Genomic DNA, 24,551 nt, shown 5'->3' with positions numbered 1-24,551 from the left:
ACTTCACGAAGTTCTCATGCTGTGTTTTTCAGCTCCATCAGGTCATTTGTGTTCTTCTCTAAACTGGTTATTCTAGTTAGCAGTTCCTGTAACCTTTAATCAGGTTCTTAGCCTCCTTGCATTGGGTTAGAACATGCTCCTTTAGCTCAGACAAGTTTGTTAGTATCCACCTTCTGAAGCCCACTTCTGTCAATTCATCAACCTCATTATCTGTCCAGTTTTGTGCCCTTGCTGGAGAGGAGTTGTGATCAATTAAAGGAGAAGAGCCATTCTGGTTTTTGGAATTTTCAGCATTTATGCACTGGTTTTTCCTCATCTTCATCGATTTATCTACCTTTAATATTTGAGGCTGATGACCTTTGTTGGGGTTTTTGTGTAGGGGTCCTTTTTGTTGATGTTAATATTATTGATTTCTGTTTGTTAGTTTTTCTTATAACAGTCAGGCCCCTCTTCTGTAATTCTGCTGCAGTTTGCTGGAGGTCCACTCCAGACCCTATTTGCCTGGGTATTACCAGCGAAGGCTGCAGAACAGCAAAGATTGCTGCCTTCTCCTTCCTCTGGAAGTTTCGTCCCAGAGGGGTACTGGCCTGATGCCAGCCAGAGCTCTCTTGCATGAGGTGTCTGTTGACCCCTGCTTGGAGGTCTCTCCTAGTCACTAGGCATGGGGGTCAGGGACCCACTTGAGGAGGCAGTCTGTCCCTTAGCAGAGCTCGAGCGCTGTGCTGGGAGATTCTCCTTGTCAGGATCTGCTGCTCTCTTCAGAGCCAGAAGACAGGAATGTTTAAGTGCGCTGAAGCTGCACCCACAGCCGCCCCATTCCCCCAGGTGCTCTGTCCCAGGGAGATGGGAGTTTTATCTATAAGCCCCTGAGGGGGGCTGCTGCCTTTCTTTCAGAGATGCCCTGCCCAGAGAGGAGGAATCTAGAGAGGCAATCTGGCCAACGGCCTCCTTGGCCTCCTTAGCGCTGTCACGGGAAAACCGCCTACTCAAGTCTCAGTGATGGCAGATGTCCCTCCCCCGACCAAGCTTGATTGTCCGAGTTCGACTTCAGACTGCAGTGCTAGCATCGAGAATTTCAAGTCAGTAGTTCATGACTTGCTGCGCTTTGTGGGAGTGGGACCCGCTGAGTGAGACCACTTGGCTCCCTTGCTTCAGCCCCCTTTCCAGGGGAGTGAAAGGTTCTGTCTCCCTGGGGTTCTAGGCGCCACTCAGTTGGAAATGCAGAAATGACTCAGTTGGAAATGCAGAGACTTCTGCGTTGGTCTCACTGGGAGCTGCAGACTGGAGCTGTTCCTATTCAGCCATCTTGCCAGCTCCTATAAATGGCATTTCTTAATCTTACTGTATTTCCATGGAATAAAAGTAATTCTTATGCACACTGAAGTTAAAAAAAATAGCATTTAAAATTTCTGCTCAGGAAAGTAGTATAATTTTTAACATAAGTGAGTTTCTCTTTGTGTTATAATGTAATGAATTCTTATACGCATATGGAGAGGAAAATGACATTTTTCTATTTATGGTTTTAGTTCAGCCTTTAAGATACCTTGATGAAGACCTGGACTATTGAATGGAGCAGAAATTCACCTCTCTCACTGACTATTACAGTTGCATTTTTATGGAGTTCTTCTTCTCCTAGGATTCCTAAGACTGTTGCTGAATTTATAAAAATTAAGTTTGTGAATGTGACTACTTAGTGGTGTATATAAGACTTTCAAGGGAATTAAATAAATAAATAAGAATGTTATTGATTTGAGTTTGCTTTAATTACTTGTCCTTAATTCTATTAATTTCTAAATGGGCTTCCTAATTTTTTGTAGAGTTTCCTAGATGTATTATAATGTGTTTTATTTGACAGTGTTTCAATTTGCATATACAGTACTGTATATTTTTTCTTATTTGGTTTGAATAATTTTCCTATTACCAAATAAAAATAAATTTATTTTTACTTTAGTTTTTCTAAGACAGGAAAAGTTAATGATATTGAAGGGTCTGTAAATAATATATGGTTAACTTTATAAGGCATGACTCACAACGATTCTTTAACTGCTTTTTGTTACTGTAATTCTGTTCACTAGAATAAAATGCAGAGCCACACCTGGTGAGGGCACAAAGACTCAGTGGTTTCGTTTCTCATTCCTCAGGACATTATAAGTAAAGCTTAAATACATACATAAACTATGTCTTTTCTATATAAATATAATGGTTATAAAGTAAGTTTATATATTACTAAAAGTTACTTATGATACATATTCACATAAAGAAAAGATAGCATTTAAAGTAGTACAACACTAAATTTAGGGTCTACTAACTTGCTAAATATCCTAGTTTTCTATGCAATTGATTATTTTTTAATTTTAGTGGGTCCACTGTAAGTGTATATATATATGGGGTATATGAGATATTTTGATAAAGGCACGCAATGTGTAATCATCACATCAGGGTAAATTAGGTATTCATCACCTCAAGCATTTATCCTTTCTTTGTGTTATTTATTTTTTAAATGACAAAATTTTACTTATTTATCATGTTCAATATGATATTTTGAAATATGTATACATTGTGGAATGGCTAGATCAAGCTAATTGACATATGCATTACCTAACATACTTACTTTTTTCTGGTGAGAACACTTAAAACCTCCTCTGAGTGATTTTCGAGAATACAATACCTTGTTATTAACTGTAGTCACCATGTTGTACAATAGATCTCTTGAACTTTCTCCTCCTACCCAATGGAAATTTTGTATCCTTTGACCAACATCCTCCAGACACCTTCCTCCAGCTACTGGTAACCACCACTCTACTCTCTGTTTCTATAAGTTCAACTTTTTCACATTCCACTTATAAATGAGGTAATATGGCATTTGTCTTTCTGTGCCTGGCTTATTTCACTTAACATAATGTCCTCTAGGATCATTTGTTTTGTTGCAAAGGACAGGATTTCCCTCTTTTTAAAGGCTAAATAGTATTCCATTGTGTATATGTACCACATTTTCTTCATTCATCCATCAGCGGACACTTAGGTTGATTCCATATGTGGGTTATTGTGACTAGTGCTGCAATAAACATGAGCATGCAGATGTCTCTTCAACATGCTGATTTCCTTTACTTTGGAAATATACACAGAAGTGGAATTGCTGAATCATATGGTAATTCTATTTTTAATTTTTAAGGCTGTCCTAATTTGCATTCTCACCACTAGTTTACAAGGGATCCCTTTTCCCCACAACCTCATCAATCCTCATCTTTCATGTTTTTGATTATAGCTATCTAATAGGTATAAGGTGAGGTGATACTGTGGTTTTAATTTGCCTTTTCCTGATGATTAGTGATGTTAAGGATTTTTTTTCATATACCTGTTTGACAGTTGTATGTTTTCCTTTGACAAATATCTGTTGTTCTGCCCATTTTTAATGAGGTTGTTTTCTCAATATTGGGTTGTTTGAGTTCTCTCTATATTTTGGATATTAACCCATTATCAGTATGATGTAAACTCATTTGTTTATGTTCATCTTTGTTGTCTGTGTTTTATTTCCAAAGAATCATTGTCATGAAATTTCCCGTGCCCCACCCTTTATTATTATTATTGTTGTGCTTTAAGTTCTGGGATACATGTGCAGAACATGCAGTTTTGTTACATAGGTATACATGTGCCATGGTAGTTTGCTGCACCTATCAACCCATCATCCAGGTTTTAAGCCCTGCAGGTTTTAAGGTATTTGTCCTAATGCTCTCCCTCTCCTTGCACCCAACTCCCCGACAGGCCCCAGTGTGTGATGTTGCTCTCCCTGTGTCCATGTGTTCTCATTGTTCAACTCCCACTTATAAGTGAGAACATGCGGTGTTTGGTTTTCTGTTCCTGTGTTAGTTTGCTAATGATGGTTTCCAGCTTCATCCATGTCCCTGCCAAGAACATAAACTCATTCTTTTTTATGGCTGCATAGTATTCCATGGTGTACATGTGCCACATTTTCTTTATCCAGTCTATCACTGATGGACATTTGGGTTGGTTCCAAGTCTTTGCTATTGTGAATAGTGCTGCAATAAATATACGTGTGCATGTGTGTTTATAGTGGAATGATTTATAATCGTTTGGGTATATACCCAGTAATGGGATTACTGGGTCAAATGGTATTTCTAGTTCTAGATCCTTGAGGAATCGCCACACTGTCTTCCACAATGGTTGAACTAATTTACACTTATACAATGAGTTTGGAAGTATTCACTCCTCCTTTATTTTTTGGAATAGTTTGAGTAAGATTGGTATTAGTTCTCTTCTTTAAATGCTTGGCAGAATCAGCATTGAACCCATTGGATCCCAGAATTTTTATTTTTTAATGGGAGATTTTTTACTATGGCTTCAATCTTATTATTGTTATTGATCTGTTCAGGTTTTGGATTTCTTTATTGTTCAATCTTCGTAGGTTGTATGTGTCTAGGAGTTTGTCCATGTCTTTAGATTTTCCAATTTATTAGCTTATAGTTAGTCATAGTTGCCACTAATGATCCTTCGAATTTCTGCAGTAACAATTTTCATGTCTTCTTTTTCATCTCTGACTTTATTTATTCGGATTCTCCCTCTTTTTCTTAGTCTAGCTTACTAAACTAAAGGTTTGTTAATTTTGTTTAATTTTCAAAAAACCAACTGTTTGATTTGTTGATCTTTTGTATTGTTTTCTTCATTTTAATTTTATTTATTTCTGCTCTGATTTTTATTATTTTGTTTCATCTTCTAATTTCGGCTTTGATTTGCTCTTGTTTTTGCTCTAGTTTTTTAAGATGCATGATTAGGTTGCTTATTTGAAGTCTTTCTACCTTTTTGATGGATGTGTTTATTGATATATATTTTCTTCTTAATATTGCTTTTGATGTATCCAATAAGTTTTGGTATGTTTTGTTTCCATTTTCATTTGTTCACAAAATTTTTAAATTTTATTTTTAATTTCTTCATTGACCAATGTTCATTCAAGAGCATATTTTTTAATATCTGTGTATTTATAGTTTCCAATGTTACTTTTGTTACTGATTTCTAGTTTTTTTCTACTGTGGTCAGAAAAAAAAATTGATATGATCCCAATTTCTTTTGAACTTCTTGAGGCTTGTTTTGTCCTCTAACATGTGGTCTATCTTGAAGAATATTCTAAGTGCTGAGAAGAATGTGTATTCTGAAGCTCCTGAATGAAATGTTCTATAAATGTCTCTTAAGTCTATTTAGTCTATAGTGCAGATTAACTCTGATGTTTCTTTGTTGATTTTCTGTTGTGATGATCTATCCAGTGCTGAAAGTGGAATATTGAAGTTCCCAACTTCAATTGTATTGGGTTTATTTCTCTTTAACTTAATAACATTTAATAACATTTGCTTTATGTATTTGGGGGCTCCAGTACTGGGTGCATATATATTTACAATTGTTATATCCTCTTGCTAAGTCGACTCCTTTATTATTATATAATGATCTTCCTTGTTTCTTTTTATAGATTTGTCCTGAAATCTATTTTGTCTGATATAAGAGTGACTATTCCCTTTTCTTTTTTGGTTTAAATTTGCATGGAATATCTTTTCTATCCTTTCATTTTTAGTCTATGTGTGTTTATATAGGCAAAGTGAATTTCTTGTAGGAAGCATGCAGTTGGGTCTTTTTGTTATTATTCATTCAGCCACTCTATGTGTTCTAATTGGAGAATTTAGTCCATTAACCGTCAATGTATTATTGACAGGAAAGGACTTACTACTGCCATTTTGTTATTTGTTTTCTAGTTGTTTCATTGGTCCTGTCTTCATTTCTTACTGTCTTCCTTTGTGTATAAGTGATTTTCTCTGGTAGTATGTTTTAGTTTTTTGCTTTCTAGTTTTTATGTATCTATTTTAGTTTTTCTTCTCATGGTTACCATGAGGCTTGTAAATAACATCTTATAACAGATTTTTTTAAGCTGATGAAAACTTAATTATACTTATAATAAAAAAGGAAACAAGCAAAGAGAAAACTAAAAAATCTACACTTTAACTTTATTCTCCCCTTATCATTTTTTGAGTTGTTATCTATATATCTTTTTATATTGCCTGTATTTAACAAATCATTGTAGTTGTTATTATTCTTGATAGGCTTGTCTTTTAGTCTTCATACTAAATATATGCATGGTTTACACACTGCAATTACAGTGTCAGAGTGTTCTATATTTGTTTGTGTACTTACTTTTACTGGTGAGTTTTATACTTTCAGGTGATTTCTTGTTGTTTGTTAGCACCTTATCTTTCAGACTGAAAAATTCCCTTCAGCAAATTTTTGCAAAGCAGGGCTGATGTTAATGAAATCCCTTAGTTTTTGTTTGTCTTGGAAAGTCTTTATTTCTCCTTCATGTTTGAAGGATAATTTTGCTGGATATAACATTCTAAGTTGAAGAGGTTTTTTTCTTCACTACTTTGAATATATTATCCCCATCCCACTTGGCCTGTAAGGTTTCCACTAAAAAGTCAACTGCCAGATGTATCAGAGTTCCTTTACATGTTATTTGCTTCTTTTCTCTTGCTGCTTTTAGGATACTTTGTCCTTGAACTTTGAGAGTTTGATTATTTTGTGTCTTGAGGTAGTCTCATTTGAATTGAATCTCCTTGGTCTTCTTTGAGCTTTATGTACCTGGGTATTCAAATCTTCCTCTAGGTTTGAAAAGTTGCTGTTTCTTTGAATAAAACTTCTTCACTGATCTCTTATTTTACATCCTTTTTAAGGCCAATAACTCTTAGATTTGTCCTTTTGAGGGTATTTTCTAGAACTTGTAGGTGTTTTCACTCCTTTTAACTCTTTTTTTCTCCTTGGACTCTGTCTTTTTAATATAGCTATTTTCAAGCTCACTAATTCTTTTTTTTCTTTACGTCTTCTAAAAAAATGGGATACATGGGCAGAATGTGCAGGTTGGTTACATAGGTATATGTGTGCCATGGTGGTTTGCTGTCCCTATTGACCCATCCTCTAAGTTCCCTCCCCTCACTCCCCACCTCCCAATAGGCTCTGATGTGTGTTGTTCCCCTCTCTGTGTCCATGTGTTCTCAATGTTCAACTGCAACTTATGAGTGAGAACATGTATTGTTTGGTTTACTGTTCCTGTGTTAGTTTGCTGAGGATGATGGCTTCCAGCTTCATCCATGTCCCTGCAAAGGACATGAACTCATTCCTTTTTATGGCTTCATAGTATTCAATGGGGTAAATGTGCCACATTTTCTTTATCCAGTGTATCATTGATGAGCATTTGGGTTGGCTCCAAGTCTTTGCTATTGCAAATAGTGCTGCAATAAACATACCTGTGCATGTGTCCTTATAGTAGAATGATTTATATTCGTTTGGGTATATATCCAGTAATGGGATTGCCGGGTCAAATGGTATTTCTGGTTCTAGATCCTTGAAGAATCACCATACTGTCTTCCACAATGGTTGAACTAATTTACATTCCCACCAACAGTGTAAAAGTGTCCCTCACCAGCATCTATTATTTCCTGACTTTTTAATAATTGCCATTCTGACTGGCATGAGATGGTATCTTATTGTGGTTTTGATTTGCATTTTTCTGATGAACAGTGATGTTGAGCTTTTTTTATGTTTGTTGGCAGTGTAAATGTCTTCTTTTGTAAGCTCATTAATTCTTTATTCTGCTTGATCAATACTGCTGAGTGACACTGTTGTATTTTCCAGTTTGTCAATTGAATTTTTCTGCTCCAGAATATCTGCTTTGTTTTTTAAATTATTGAATATCTTTGTTAAATTTCTCTGATAGAATTCTGTACTTCTTTTCTGTGTTATCTTGAAGTTTGTTGAGCTTCTGAAAGACAGCTATTTTTAATTCCATGTCTGAGAGGTTGCATGTCTCCATCATTCTAGAATTAATCACTGGTGCCTTATTTAATCTACTTAATGAAATCACATTTTCCTCAATGTTCCTGATGCTTGCAAACATTCATTAATGTCTAGACATTGCAGAGTCGATTGTTTATTTCAATCTTCACAATCTGGGCTTGTTTTTATTCATCCTTTTTGAAAGGGCTTTTAAATAATTCAAATTAGAAATTAAGACTGAGAAATTCACCCAAAGCCATACAGTTACATGGAAATTGAATAACATGATCCTGAATGGCTTTTGGGTAATGAAATTAAGGCAGAAATCAAGAAGTTCTTTGAAACTAATGAGAACAAAGATAAATATACCAGAATCTCTGGGACACGGCTAAAGCAGTGTTAAGAGGGAAACTCATAAGACTAAATTCCCATATCAAAAACTTAGACCGATCTCGTTAACAACCTAATATCACAACTAAAAGAACTAGAGAACCAAATGCAAACAAACTCCAAAAGTAGCAGAACACAAGAAATTACCAGTCAGAGCTGAACTGAAAAAACTAGAGACATGAAAGAACATCCAAAAAATCCAGAAATTCAAGGGTTGGCGTTTTGAAAAAATTAATAAAATAGACCACTAGCTAGACTAATAAAGAAGAAAAGAGAGAGGATTCAAACATACACAGTCAGAAATGATAAGGGGGATATTACCACTGACCCCACAGAAATACAAACAACCATCAGAGAATATTATGAACACCTCTATGCACATAAACTAGAAAATCTAGAAGAAATGGATAAATTCCTGAACACACAACACCATCCCAAGACTGAACCAGGAAGAAATTGATTTCCTAAGCAGACCAATAATGAGCTCTGAAATTAAGGTAGTAATAAATAGCCTACCAAACAACAACAACAAAAAAAAGCCCAGCACCAGAGGGATAGAGGGATTCACAGCTGAATTCTACCAGCTGTGCAAAGAAAAGATGGTACTATTTATATTGAAACTATTACAAAAAATTGAGGAGAAGGAACTCCTTCCTAACTCATTCTATGAAGTTAGCATCATCCTGATACCAAAAACTGGCAGAGATACAACAAAAAGAGAAAACTTCAGGCCAATATCCTTGATGAACATCGATGCAAAAATCCTCAACAAGATACTGGCAAACTGAATCCAGCAGCACATCAAAAAGCTTATCCACTACGATCAAGTAGGCCTCATCCTTGTGATGCAAGATTGCTTCAACATATGCAAATCAATAAATGTGATTCATCACATACACAGAATTAAAGACAAAAACCACATGATTATATCAATAGGTGCAGAAAGGACTTTCAATAAAATTCATCATCGATTTATGCTAAAAACTGTCAATAAACTAGTTATTGAAGGAACATACCTCAAAATAATAAGAGCCATCTATGACAAACCCACAGCCAACATCATACTGAATATGCAAAAGCTAGAAGCATTCACCTTGAAAGCCAGCACAAGACAAGGATGCCCTCTCTCACACTCCTATTCAACATAGTATTGGAAGTTCTGGCCAGGCCAATCAGGCAAGAGAAAGAAATAAAGGGCATCCAAACAGGAAGAGAGGAAGCTGAACTATCTCTGTTTGCAGGCGACATAATCCTATATCTACAAAACCCCATAGTCTCAGCCCAAAAGCTTCTTACACTCATAAATATCTTCAGCAAAGTCTCAGGATACAAAATGTGCAAACATCATTAGCATTCTTATACACCAACAACAGTCAAGCAGAGAGCAAAATCAGGAACACAATTATCATTCAGAATTGCCACAAAAAGAATATAATGCCTAGGAATTCAGCTAACCAGGGAGGCGAAAGATCTCTACAAGGAGAACTACAAACCACTGCTTAAAGAAATCAGAGATGAAAGAAACAAATTGAAAAACATTCCATGCTCATGGATAGAAAGAATCAATATTATTAAAATGGCTATAGTGCCTGACATGGTTTGACTCTCTGTCCCCACCCAAATCTCACCTTGGATTGTAATAATCCCCACGTGTCAAGGGTGGGACCAGGTGGAGATAATTGAATCATGGGGGCAGTTTCCACCATGCCGTTCTGATAATGAGTGAGTCTCTTGAGAGCTGATGGTTTTATAAGAAGCTTCCCCCTTCACTCTGCTCTCATTCTCTCCTGCCATCCTGTGAAGACGGACGTATTTGCTTCCCCTTCCACCATGATTGTAAGTTTCCTGAGGCCTCCCCAGCCATGCAGAACTGTGAGTCAATTAAACCTCTTTTCTTTATAACTTACCCAGTCTTGGGCAGTTCTTTATAGCAGTGTGAGAACGAACTAAAACAATGCCCAAAGCAATTTACAGATTCAATGCTATTTCTGTTGAACTACCATTGACATTCTTCACAGAACTAGAAAAAAACTATTTTGAAATTCATATGGAACCAAAAAGGAGTCTGAATAGCCAAAGCAATCCTAAGTAAAAAGAATGAAGCTGGAGTTATCACGCTACTTGGCTTTAAATTATACTACAGGGATACAGTAACCAAAACAGCATGATACTGGTATGAGAACAGACACATAGACTGATGAAACAGAATAGAGAACCCAGAAATAAGACCACACACCTACAACTATCTGATCTTTGACAAACCTGATAAAAACAGGCAGTGGAGAAAGGATTCCCTATTCAATAAATGGTGCTGTGGCCAGGTGTGGTGGCTCAGGCTTCTAATCCCAGCACTTTGGGAGACCAAGGTGGGTGGATCACTTGAGGTCAGGAATTTGAGGCCAGCCTGGCCAATATGGCGAAACCTTGTCTCTACAAAAGATACAAAAATTAGCCAGGTATGGTGGTGGGTGCCTGTAATCCCAGCTGCTTGGGAGGCTGAGGCAAGATAATCGCTTGAACCCAGGAGGCGGACGTTGCAGTGAGCCAAGATCGCACTACTGCACTCCAACCTGGGCAACAGAGTGAATCTCTGTCTCAAAAAAAAAAAAAAAAAAAAAAGGTGCTGGGATGACTGGCTAGTCTATGCAGAAGATTGAAACTAGACTCCTTCCTTACACTATACACGAAAATTAACACAAGGTGGATTAAAGATTTAAATGCAAAACCCAAAACTGTAAAAACCCTGAAAGACAACCTAGGCAATACAGTTCAGCACATGGGCAGGGCAAAGATTTCACGATGAAGATGCCAAAAGCAATTGCAACAAAAACAAAAACAGACAAATTGAATCTAATTAAAGAGCTTCTGCACAGCAAAATAAACTATCAAGAGAGTAAACAGACAAGCTACAGAATGGGAGAAAAATTTTGCAAACTATGCATCCAACAAAGGTCTAATATCCAGCATCTATAAGGAACTTAAATTTACAAGAAGAAAACAGTCCCATTAAAAAGTGGGCAAAGGACATGAACAGAGACTTCTTAGTAGAAGACGTACATGCAGCCAACAGGCATATGAAAAAAGCTTGATATCACTGATCATTAGAGAAATGCAAATTAAAGCCACAATGAGATACCATCTCACACCAGTCAGAATGACTGTTATTAAAAAGTCAAAAAATAACGGATGCTGGCAAGGTTGTGGAAGGAAAAGAATGCTGTTGGTGAGGGTGTAAATTAGTTTAGCCATTATGGAAGACAGTGTGGCGATTCCTCAAAGACCTTAAAGACGGAAATACCATTTGACTCAGCAATGCCATTACTTCGTATATACCCAAGGAATATAAGTCATTCTGTTATAAAGACACATTCACGTGTATGTTCACTGCAACATATTCACAATGGCAAAGACACGTAATCAACCTAAATGCTCATCAATGGAAGACTGGATAAAGAAAATGTGATACGTATACACCAAGGAATTCTATGCAGTGAGACTAAGTCCTTTGCAGGGACATTATTCTTGGCAAACTAAGTCAGGAACAGAAAACCAAATGCCACGCGTTCTCACTTATAAGTTGGAGCTAAATGATGAAAACACATGAACACATAAAGGGGAGCCACACACACTGGGTTTTTCGGAAGGTAGAAGGTGGGAAGAGGGAGAGGATCAGGAAAAATAACTAATGGGTACTAGGCTTAATACCTGGGTGTTAAGGGTAGGCTATTGGGTGATAAAATAAGCTGTACAACAAGCCCCCATGACACAGCTTTATCTATGTAACAAACCTGCACATGAACCCCTGAACTTAAAACAAAAGTTAAACAAAAAAAAGAGACAGAGAATTCAAATGGGTTTGAGTATTGTTACCTAAGCCTGTGGTCATGGCAGCCTCTCAGCACTAGGGGGCACCCTAAGCCTCAGAATGCTACAATTTTTGCAGACTCAGATACACAGCCTTGGTGGACTTGGGGAAGATTAAAGAGAGTTCCCTGGGTTCCCAGGTGGATTCTCTTGCTCTCTTCCTTCAGTGTTCCCCAAGCAGGAGCCTCTTTCTATGCTGGGCTGTCTGGAGCTGTGAAAGGCATGATTCAGGCACTCTCATGGCCACCACAGCTGGCACCACACTGAGTCACACCTGAGGCCAATGGCCTTCCAGACCGACACAGTACTTGGGCTTACCCAAAGTCTGCGGACACTACTACCTGGCTACCACTGATGTTTATTTAAGACCCACCGCTACCTTTAGTCAGCAGCTGGGGAATTCTGCTAGGGCTGGGTCTGTCCCACCAGAACAGTGGATTCCCTTTTGGCCTGGGGTGGGCCTAGAAATGCTATTCAGGAGGAAAGTCTTGGGACTGAGATCGTCAAGAATCTGCCTGGTGCTTTATTTTACTGTGGCTCAACAGGTACCTGAGTTGCCAAAGTCCTCCATATTCCTCCATCTTCTTCCCCGAAGTGGAAGGAGTCTCTCCACATACTGCACTGTCTGGAGTTGAGGGAGAGGTGATGCAGGCACTCCCATGGCCACCACAGCTGGTGTCACACTGTCATATTCCAAGCCCACTGCCTCCAAGACCAGTACAGCACCAAGGCTTGCCCAAAGACTGCCGTCACTGTGGCCTGACTGCCGTCACTGTGGCCTGACTGCCACTTGAATTTATTAGTGGTCCCAGGCCATTGTAGTCAGCCAGTGGTGAAGCTGGCTGGGACTCAGTTTTCTTCCATTGGGATGAAGGATTCCCCTCTGGCCCAGTGCTGGTCCAAATGGGCACTGGCAGAATGCTGCCTGGTGTTGAGTTCCACTGTGAGAGGGTGGCACTGAGCTGCAATGCAAAGTCTCACACTCACTTCACTCTTCTTCCCCTAAGCACACAGATTTTCCCTCCATGCTGTGTTGCCTGAGGCTGGGGTTGGGTAGTGTAGACAACGCAGGACTGTCCTTTCTACCTTCTTCAGTGTCTCTTTCCTTGTTATTATGTTAAAACCAGGTACCATGACCTCTCACCTGTTTGTTCTGTTTTGTTTGTTCTTATAAATGTGCTTTCTTGCTTGGATATTTGTTCAATTTAGTGTTCCTGCAGGGGCACAATTGCTAGAGGGTTCTGTTTGGCCATATCTCCACCTCCAACCATTAAAGTCTTTAATCCATTTTGAGTTTATTTTTGTATATGGTGTTAGGTAAGGGTCACATTTCATGATTCTTGTGGATATCCAGGTTCCCCAAAACTATTTAATACAGAGACTATTCTTTCTCCATTGTGTGTTCTTGGCACCTTTATAAAAAGTAAATTGACCATATTTCTTGGCTCTCTGTCCTGTTCCTCTGACCAACGTGTCTGTTTTTATGCCAGAGCCACTCTGCTTTAATTACTATAGCTTTGTGATCAATTTTGATGTTAGGTACTATGATGCCTTTAGCTTTTTTATTTTTGCTCATGATTGCTTTGGCTATTGGAGGTCTTTTGTGGTTCCATTCAAATTTTAGAATTGTTTCTATTTCTATGAAATTTTGATGGGATCACATTGAGTCTGAAGATTGCTCTGGGTAATATGGATACTTTAACGATATTAGTTCTTCCAACCTATGAACACTTGATAACTCTGCATTTATTTAAGTTGTCTACAATTTTTCATTAATGTTATTGTTTTCCATATATAGATTTTTCACATCCTTGATTAAAGTTACTCTTCATTATTTTGTTTATGGCATTGTGAATGGGGTTGGTTTCTTAATTTCTTTTTCTTTCTTTCTTTTTTTTTTTTTTGAGACAGAGTCTCATTCTGTTGCCCAGGCTGGAGTGCAGTGGCGTGATCTTGGCTTACTGCAACCCTCGCCTCCCAGGTTCAATCAGTTCTCTTGCCTCAGCCTCCTGAGTAGCTGGGATTACAGCTACACGCCACTACGCCCGGCTAATTTTTGTATTTTTAGTAGAGATGGGGTTTCGCCATGTTGGTCAGGCTAGTCTCAAACTCCTGACCTCGTGATCCGCCCGCCTCAGCCTCCCAAAGTGCTGGGATTACAGGCGTGAGCCACCACACCCGGCTGATTTCTTTTTCAAATAGTTTGTTGCTTGTGCTGAGAAATGTTACTGATTTTTGCATACTAATTTTGTAATCTACAAGTTGACTGAATTTATCAATTTGAATAGTTTTTGGTGGATTTTTGTTTTTTTTTGAGATAGAGTCTCACTCTGTTGCCCCGGTTGGAGTGCAGTGGTGAGATCTCAGCTCACTGCAACCTCCGCCTCACAGGCTCAAGCGATTCTCATGCCTCAGCCACTGGAGTAGCTGGGATTACAGGCATGCGCCACCACACCCAGCTAATTTTTGTAATTTTAGCTGAGACAGGGTTTCACCATGTTGCCCAGGCTAGTTTTGAACTCCTGGCCTCAAGCAATCCTCCCATCTCGGCTTCCCAAAGTGCTGAGATTACAGCGTGAGCCACTGCACCTGGCCCTTTTTAGGATGTTCTATATGTAAGATAATGTCATTGGCAAACAGAAACAGTTTTACTTTTTTTCTATTTGGATGCTATTTATTTCTCTTGTCTCATTGCTCTGGCTAGACTTCCATAACTATCTTGAATAAATGTGGTGAGAGTGAACATCCTTGTATTCCTGATCTTAGAGGAAAAACTTTCAACTTTTTACCATTGAAAACACGATGATGTTATATGTAGGGTTTTCATATGTGGCCTTTATTGTGTTGAAGTACATTTTTTAATATCTAATTTACTAATAGTTCTTCTCATGAAAAAATATTGTTTGTCAAATGATTTTACTGCATCTATTGAGGTGATCATATAGTTTTTGTCTTTCATTCTGTTATTATCATGTATCACATTTGTTGACATGATATGTTAACCATCCTTGCATCCCAGGGATAAACCCCATTTAATCATCGTGAATGATCCTATTAATGTGTTGTATTCAGTGTGCTAGTATTTTGTTGAGGATATTTGCATCTATGTTCATCAGAGATATTGGCCTGTAATTTTCTTTTCTTACAGGGTTTTGTTTTTTGTTTTTTGTTTTTTGTTTTGCTTTGCATCAGGGTAATGGCTGACATTGTAAAATGGGTTTGAAAAATTTTCCTCCACTTCCACTTTTTGGAAGAGTCTGAAGAGAAGCGGTGTTAGTTTTCTTCTTCTTTAAATGTTTGGCAGTATTTCACCATGAAGCCCTCTGGTTCTGGAATTTTCATTGATAGAAGATATTTTATTATTAATTCAATTTTCTTACTCATTATTAGTCTGTTCAGTTTTTCTATTTCTTCTTGATTCAGCCTTGATTGGGTTGTACATATCTAGGAATGCATTCATTTCTTCTAGGTTGTCCAATTTTTTGGTATGTAATTGGTTATAGTAGTCTCTTGTGGTCCTTAGTATTTATGGGACATCAGTTGTAATGTTTCCTTTTTCATACCTGATTTTATTTATTTGAGTGTTCTCTCTTTTCTTCTTAGTCTAGGTAAATGTTTGTCAAATTTGTCTATCTTTTTAAAAACCAACTTAGTTTTTTCAGTCTTTTGTTTTGCTTTTCTAGTCTGTTTGGTTTACTTCTGCTCTGTTATTTATTCTTTCCTTTTTGTACTTAGCTTTAGGGTTAGTTTGTTTTTCTTTTTCTAGTTCCTTGAGTTATAGCATTAGGTTGCTTATTGGAGATTTTTTTTTATGTAAATGTTTAATGCTGTAAACTTCCCTCGTAGAACTACATTTGTTGCATCCTATAAGCTTTGATATGTTATTTCCATTTTCATTTGTCTCTAAATACTTTTTGATTTACCTTTTAATTTCTTCTTTGACCCATTTGTTGTTCAGAAACATTCGATTTGTGAATTTTTTCAATGTTTTTGTTACTGATTTCTATTTAATAGTATTATGTTTGGAAAAGAGACTTGATGTAATTTTAGTCTTGCTAAATTTGTTTAGACTTGTTTTGTGACGTAACATGTGATCAATACTGGAGAATGTTCCATGTGTGCTTGATAAAAATATTTATTCTGCTGCTGTTAGATAGAATGCTTTGTATATGTCTATTAAGTGTAGTTTAATCTGATGTTCCCTTATTGATTTTCTGTTTGAATAATTTGACAATTGCTGAAAGTTGAATACTTAAGTCCCCTACTATTTACTGTATTATATTCTATCTCTCCCTTCAGATCTATTAATATTTACTTTATATGTTTAGGTTCTCCTATGTCAGATGCATATAGATTTACAATTGTTATATCCTCTTGATGAATTGACCCCTTTAGCATTATATAATGATCTTCTTTTTTTTTTTCCTTTTAAAGTTTCTTTTTCCTTTTCCTTTTTTTTTTTTTTTTTTTTTTTTTGAACCAGAGTCTGGCTCTGTCGCAGGCTGGAGTGCAGTGGCACAATCTCCACTCACTGCAACTTCTGCCTCCTGGGTTCAAGCGATTATCCTGCCTCAGCCTCCCTAGTAGCTGGGATTACAAGTGCCCACCACTGCGCCTGGCTAATTTTTGTATTTTTAGTAGAGACGGAATTTTGCCATGTTGACCAGGCTGGCCTCAAACTCCTGACCTGAGATGATCCACCCACCTCGGCCTCCCAAAGTGTTAGGATTATGGGCATGAGCCACCGCGCCTGCCCCTTTTACAGTTTTTAATTTAAAGTTTATTTTGTCTGATATAAGTATAGCTACCTCTGCCCTGTTTTAGTTTCCATTTGCATGGATTAACTTTTCCCAGCATTTCACTCTCATTCTATGTGTGTCCTTAATTTTAAAGTGAGTTGCTCATAGTCAGTGTATAGCTGAGTCCTGTTTTTTAATCTATTCAGCCTGTCTTTTGATTACAGAATTTAATCCATTTACATTCAAAGTAATTATTAATAAGTAAGGTCTTACTACTGCCATTTTGTTAATTATTTGCTGGTTGTTTTGTAGCTCTTTTGTTACTTTCTTGCTTGCTGTCTTCGTTTGTCATTAGATGATTGTCTCCAGCAGTATGCTTTGATTTACTCTTTTTAAAAATAGAGAGGGGGTCTCACTATGTTGCCCAGGCTGGAGTGCAGTAGCTATTTACAGGCGTGATTATAGTACACTACAGCCTCAAGCTTCTAGACTCAAGTGACCCTCCTGCCTTGGCCTCCCAGGTAATTGGAACTACAGTCATGTACCACTGCATTGGTTCTGATTTGTTACTTTTTTGGGGGGTATCTACTATGGGTTTTTGCTTTGTAATTACCATGAGGCTTATATAAAATACCTAATAGTTATAATAGGATATTTTTAAGCTGACAACAATGTAACTTTGATTGCATAAAAAACAAGATTTTCTGCTGCTCAATACATTTTATGTTTTTGATGTCATAGTTTACATCTTTTTACATTGTGTACCTCTTAACAAATTATTGGAGCTATTATTATTTTATTCATTTTGTCTTTCAACTATCACACTAAAGATATAAAAAATTTACGGCCGGGCGCAGTGGCTCACGCCTGTAATCCCAGCACTTTGGGAGGCCGAGGCGGGCGGATCACAAGGTCAGGAGATCGAGACCATCCTGGCTAACATGGTGAAACCCCGTCTCTACTAAAAATACAAAAAATTAGCCGGGCGCGGTGGTGGGCGCCTGTAGTCCCAGCTACTCAGGAGGATGAGGCAGGAGAATGGCATGAACCCGGGAGGCGGAGCTTGCAGTGAGCCGAGATAGAGCCACTGCACTCCAGCCTGGGTGAAAGACCAAGACTCCGTCTCAAAAAAAAAAAAAAAAAAAAAAAGTACTAAATATATAAAAGATATAAAAATTTCATCATTGTTGCAGTATTAGAGTATTCTGAATTTGACTATGTACTTACTTTTTATTAGTAAGTTTTACGCTTTCATGTCTTCATGTTGCTAATTAGCTTCCCTTTTTTTCAGCTTGAAGAACTTCCATTAGTATTTTTTTAAGACAAGTATAGTGGTCATGAGCTCCCTTAGCTTTTCATTTTCTGGAAAAGTCTACCTCTTTTTCATTTTCAAAAGACAGATTTTCTGGGTAAAATATTCTTGTTTGTTTCTTTCCTTTGGCACTTTGAATATATCATCTCACACACTCCTGCTTTGTACATTTTCTTCTGAGAAGTCCACTGCTCTTCTTATTGGATCTCCCTTGCATTTGGTATGCTCCTTTTCTCTTTCTGCTTTTAGGATTCTCTCTTTGTCTTTGACTTTTGACAGTGTGATTATAATAATATGTCTTCTTGGAGTCTTGTTTGCATTAAATCTGATTGGAGACCTTTGTCTTCCCTATACCTGGATATTTATTTTCTAAAATATGTTTTCTGGCCTTTTGTCTCTTTCTTCTCCTTTTTGTAATCATTTAATTTGTATATTTACTCATTCGATACTATCTCATAAATTTCATAAGTTTTTGTCATTTCTTTTTATTTCTTTTTCTCCTCTGACTGGTTTTGAGTTCACATATATTATACTTTCTTCTGCTGGATCAATTCTGTGGTAGAGGCTCTCTATTGCATTTTTATTTCTTCATTGTATTTATTAGGTCCAGAATTTTTATTAGATTTTTTCTTTTTTAGAATTTTAACCTTTCTGTTAATTTTTTTTTATTTTGGTAATTAATTGTTTTCCGAATTATATTGAATTGCTTCTCCGTATTATCTTGTTCACCAAGCTTCTTTAAAACAATTGTTTAGAATTCACTGTTAGACAGTTCATATATTCATTTCTTTACAGTTGGTGTCTTAAGTCTGTTTTGTGTTGCTATAAAGATATACCTGAGACTGAGTAATTTATAAAGATAAACATTTGTTTGGCTAACAATTCTCGTGTCTGGAGAACCCAACAGTGAGCATCTTGTAAGGGCCTCAGGTTGCTTTCACTCATGGCAGAAAGAGAAGGGGATGCCAATGTGTGCCAAGAAAACTTGACAAGATGGAAAGCAAGAGATAGGGTCGAGGTGTCAGGTTCTTTTTAACAACTAGCTCTCACAGGAACTCATAGAGTAAGAACTTACTTAACCATTACCCCAGGGAGAGCATTCATCTATTCAAGAGGGATCTGCTGCCGTAACCCAGACACTTCCTATTAGGCTGCAGCCCCAACACTGGGGATCAAATGCCAACATGAGACTTGGTGGAGACAAACAACCATATCCAAACTATATTAGTTTTTACTGGTGCTTTATGTTGTTTCTTGGCGATGCCGTGTTTGCCTGATCCTCGTGGCTGTGTTGGCGTCTGTGCATTTAAAGAGGTAGGGACTTATTGCAATCTTTGGAGATATGCTTTGTATTGGAAAGCCCTCTATCACTCAGCCCATCCAGAAATTATGGACAGCCCATTTGGCATGGTTCACAGAAAAGCATGCTACTGAAGTCTTCATGCAGGTAGGCCTGGGACCTTGGCCAGAAGGTGGGTGAGCCTGGTGTCAGGGTCCATGGGGTTGGGCCTGGAGTCTCAATCTACTTGGGTGTACCTTCTGATTGGGTCCATGGGAGTAAGCATAGATCCTGGGGCCATAGGCATTGGCTTGATGCTAGATGGGCCTCAATCCTGTAACTGCAGCTGTCAATCTGGAGACTTGGTCCATGGATGCTAGCTTGATGTCTAGGGCTGCATGAAAAGGCTGGGAGTCTGAGTCTTTGGGGAATGGCCTGGCACTGGGGTATATCTGAAGCCCAGGACTGCTGGGGTCAGCCTGGTACCAAGGCAGTCTGGAGCCTGAGGCCATTGGAGTAGGTCTGGTGGTATGGCAGGACCCAAGACTGAGTCCAACAAGCATGGTTGGAGCCTAGAGCTGTAGGATCTGGCCTGGCACCATTGTGGGCCTGGAACCCAGCCCATGGTTGCTACCCTGGAGTCTGGGGCCTTGGGCCTGCCCAGTGTTGGGTTTTGCTGGGGCAGGCTCAGTGTTGAAGTTCTAGGCAAAATCTGATGCTTACTTCCCTTTCCTTCCCTCACAGGGAGGGTATCTGTCTTCACATCATGCTTTCTGGGGTTGGGGCAGAGGATGTTGGTAATGTAAAACTGTCCTTCCTCTCCAATACATCTTTTCTTATTGCTGTGCTACACTATGTTCTATAATCTGTCACCTGGTTTTCTTAGCTTTTGTGAGTGTATTTTTGTGCATGAATAGTTATTCAAATGTTTCTATAGGGAGCCAGCGTTGGAAAGCTCTATTGTGCCGTCTTGCTGACATCCAGATGAAAGGTGACAATTGATTTTTAATCCTTTCTTAGTATCCAGGTATTACAAACACGCTTCTCTGACATTTAAGTCTACAAAGCAACTCTCTTGTGGAAACATGCCATTTGGCACACTTTCTGTATTTTTGCACTTCTTCTCAATTTCAAATATATATTTGACATAAATTGACTAAATTACTTAGTCATTTATTCAACAAAACTTTTTGAGCACCTACTATTTGTCAGGTATTATGTATTAAATACCCAATTGTATTCCATACACTATGCATCCAATCATATGCCAGGTACTATATATATGTGTGTGCAAATATGAACATATGTATACATCTTTTTAGAGTATATATACTGAGGAACTCTGCCTATATACTAATTAATATAAATCTTTATGTACATGCTTCAAAGTAATATTTAATATAGAGTCTTTACCTATATTTTAGATTTATTTTTACCAAAATTATATATCAGACATTAATTGTTAAAATAGTTCCTATTAATACATTCCTGGATGGTTAAAAAATATTGTTGTGGTGCTTTCAGAATTTCCACTATTGTCTGACAGAATATTAGTAGTAACGTTCTCTCCCCTTCTTTTGTTGCTCAATATTTCCTCTTTATGGTGAAATCTCCACTCCATATAATAAGAGTTAACATTTACACGGTGCCCACTATGTGCTAGGGACTGTTTCAATGCTTTATATGAATTAAAAACTTAATACCCACAATAACTTTATGAGGTAGGTACTTTTTTTTACCCATTTTAGATTTGGGGAAGCTAAAATACAGGGAGGTTAAATGACTTGCTTAAAAGCACGCAGCTAGTAATGACAGAGCTGAAATTTGAACCCAGGTGCTCTGGCTCAAGCAGCCACGTTCCTCACCATCATGTTATATTGCTTTTCAAAACAAAATACAGTTTATATGGAGCCAAGACATTTCAATTTTCATTGTCTTATACCCACTTAAGCATAAATTTGTGAAACTGTTAGTCTTTGTAGGTAACCTGTTTACTTTGAGGAAACAAGGGCAAGCCTAGAATAAGGGCCACCTCCATACAGATAGGAAACAAATCTATATTAGCAAAATTGTCCTCTCAAGGTTTGCCTTTGTCTCTGTCTAGTCTCAATTTTTCTTATTTTTAATGTCTATATCACTTGGCCACTTCAGTCACCTAGTTAAAAAAATCATGTTCTTTGGAAAATGATGTACTTTAGAAATAAAAATGTTTATCTTTGCCACCTTAATAATTATTAGATTACTTTTCTTAATGACTCCTTTACAGAATTCTCTCCTTCTGTTGTCAACCCAATACAATTCATTCATTATTAATAATCTCTCTCTCTCTATTGTACGTTGCAATATAAAAGTCCTAACATTTCTTGTTTAATTGGCTCCTAAGTAAGTTTGTGCATTTGTTATCATTATAAATGTATCTTTTTTCTTCCAATTTTAAACCGGATTATTACTAATGTAATGCAGATTTCTGTTTCTCTTGAAAATCAGGAGGTCTGAAAACATTGGGCCATCATTTGAACATGACAACGGTGAATTGGAGGTGAGTAACCTCTTCTTCCTTTCAACAGGACGTGCACCTGCCATTTTACCACATTCTGATCTCAACCCACTTCGTGCATTTACATTAGTTGCCTCGTCACTCTGGGCAAATGCATTTATTTAGGATTGGGTGAGTCATAGATACAGGTGTTGGCATTACTTTGATGACACAGTATCATGTCTTCTGCTTGGTGCTGCTGTTGACTCTGTGACCTCACCAGCTCAATCTGTAAATATAAGCTCTCCTTCTTGGCCCGTGGGGCTTTCTGGGTTCTTATAGCTCTGTCTGTTTTCTGTAATCTGCCACTGTCCTCTCAGACCAAAAGCAAATGCTATGTCCTCCTACCTAGTCATACCCTTCACGGTCTTGCCCTTCCTGCCTAGCATGATCTCATGGTTATCTGACAAATAGGTAGCCCTAGAGTGGTTGTAAATATTTTTTGTCATCTAAAACCTTGTTTGCATCTGTGTTCTAGTTTTCTCTAAAGGTTTTCTAGTTAGAAAGAAAAGTTTTAAAGCCAAAATTTTAAAAAATATTTCTGGCCCTAGAATTCCTCACTTTTTCCTTACCATATTATTGCTTCTCCTGAATTTCTGCTACAGTATCTATAAGGAGACCACATAATCTATAGGGAAGAAAAAAGGAATTTGTCACTCACCACTGCAATTTATTATTTTTGGGATCATAGTGGACTATAAAAACTCCTAATAAATAAATCTAAAGAAAGACTATATTATAATTTAAGAAACTTATATACATATATTTATAAATATATAGCTGTGATTTATAATAACATCATAAATTATACAGATAGATTATGTTTGCATTTGAAGATGTAGGGTAGCTTGCTCATGTTCCTTCTTTCACCATATTTCCTCAAATATTTTATAAGCATACTTTTAAAGGATACACTTCTCACTTCTCTTTTAAATAAACTTTTTATATTGGAATAATTTAGATTTACAGAAAAGTTGTGAAGATAATAAACAGAGTTTCCATTTACTGCTCATCCATTTTCAATTTCCCCTAATCTAATAATTGTCATCTACTATCATCATGGAACATTTGTCAAAACTATGAAACCAGCATTGGTACATTATTGTTGTGGATTGAATTGTGTCCCCACAGAAGATATGTTCAGGTCCTAATCCCTCGTATCTATGAATGTGGCCTCAATCCAAAATAGGGTCTCTGCAAATATAATCAGTTAAAACGAGGCTATATTGGATTAGAGTAAGCCCTAATCCAACGATGTGTCCTTACGAAAAGAGGAAAATTTGGACTTAGAAACACACAGGAAGGATGCTATGTGATGGTGGAGGCAGAGACTGGAGTGATGAATCTTCAAACCAAGGAATGCTCATGATTGCCAGCAACAAGCAAAAGCTAGGAAGAGGCAAGGAAGGATCCTCCCTTAGAATCTTTGTAGGGACGTGGCCTGCTGACATCTTGATTTCATTCTTGTCATTTCCAGAACTGTAAAAAAAAATAAATTGCTGTTGTTTTAAGCCACCCAGTTAGTGGTACTGTGCTATGGCAGCCCTGGAAAACAAATCCAATTACTGTTAAATAAACTCCAGATTTTTAAAAGTGTCACCAGGATTTTTTTAAATTAATGTCTCTTTTCTGTTTCAGGATCCAATCCAGGATATCACATTGCATTTTGTTGTCCTGTCTTTGTAGTGTCCTCTGGTCTATGCCAGTTTCTCAGTCTTTTCTTATTTCTTATGACCTTGACAGTTTTGAAGAGTACTGGTCAGGTGTTTTTTAGCACGTCCCTCACCTTGGGTTTGCCTCATGTTTTACTCATGAATAGACTGGAGTAATGGGGTTTGGGATAGAACACCACAGCAGTGCCCTACTCATCACACAATATCAGGGCATACATGATATACACGTTATCTCTGGGGATGTGACTGTTGATCATTTGTTTGAAGTGGTATTTGCTAGATTTCTCTGCTGTAAAGTTATTTACCATCTTCCATACTCCATGCTTTGGAAGTAAATCACTAAGCCTAATATAGGTCTGCTAGTAATGATGTCTCTCAAGCTTTGTTTAAGGGGTTTTTAAATTTCTCCTTCAGTTTTGAAATATATAGTCACTGTGCAGAGTATTCTTGATTGACAGGTTATTTTCTTTCTTTTAGCACTTAGTAGATATCATCTTCATTGTCTTCATGCATGCACGATTTTGACAAGAGGTCGTCTGTAATTTTTTTCTCTCTCTCTATATGTATATACGTAATGTGCTTTTTTTCCTTTGGCTGCCTCTCTCTCTCTCTGTCTCTCTGTCTCTTTCTCTCTTTCTCTCTGTATCTCTCTCTCTCTCTCTCTCATGCCTGTGCAGGTTTAAATATGTTATACCTAGGTAGAGAGTATGTGAGTGTGTGTGTTATTCTTTTCTTACTTGGTGTTCTTTAAGTACATTGTACTGTGGTTTGGTGTCTGTCATTATTCCTAACCATTATTTCTCTGAGTCTTTCTTCTGCCCCATTCTGTCATCATTTTTCTCCTAGCATTCCAATTATAAGTCTGCTGCATATTGTCCTATAGCTTTTGGTTTCTCTGGGCTATTTTTTGTTCACTTCTTGTAGATTTCTTCCA

At 37.5% G+C, this 24,551-nt stretch overlaps 1 protein-coding gene across 11 annotated transcripts in view; it reads left to right on the top strand.

Moving 5' to 3' along the window:
• Positions 1 to 1,753, top strand: part of CD163 (CD163 molecule) — a 145,316-nt gene extending 143,563 nt beyond the window's left edge. For all 11 annotated transcript variants that reach the window (XM_063786267.1, XM_063786268.1, XM_063786270.1 and 8 more), the window contains one exon: positions 1,527 to 1,753. The gene's annotated coding sequence lies outside the window, so the exon portion shown is untranslated. The remainder of the gene's footprint in view (positions 1 to 1,526) is intronic.
• The last annotated feature ends 22,798 nt before the right edge of the window (positions 1,754 to 24,551 follow it).

The sequence above is a fragment of the Pan troglodytes genome, chromosome 10 (genome assembly GCF_028858775.2).
Source record: "Pan troglodytes isolate AG18354 chromosome 10, NHGRI_mPanTro3-v2.0_pri, whole genome shotgun sequence".
Lineage (NCBI taxonomy): Eukaryota > Metazoa > Chordata > Mammalia > Primates > Hominidae > Pan > Pan troglodytes.
This window is presented reverse-complemented; position numbering and strand designations above follow the sequence as displayed.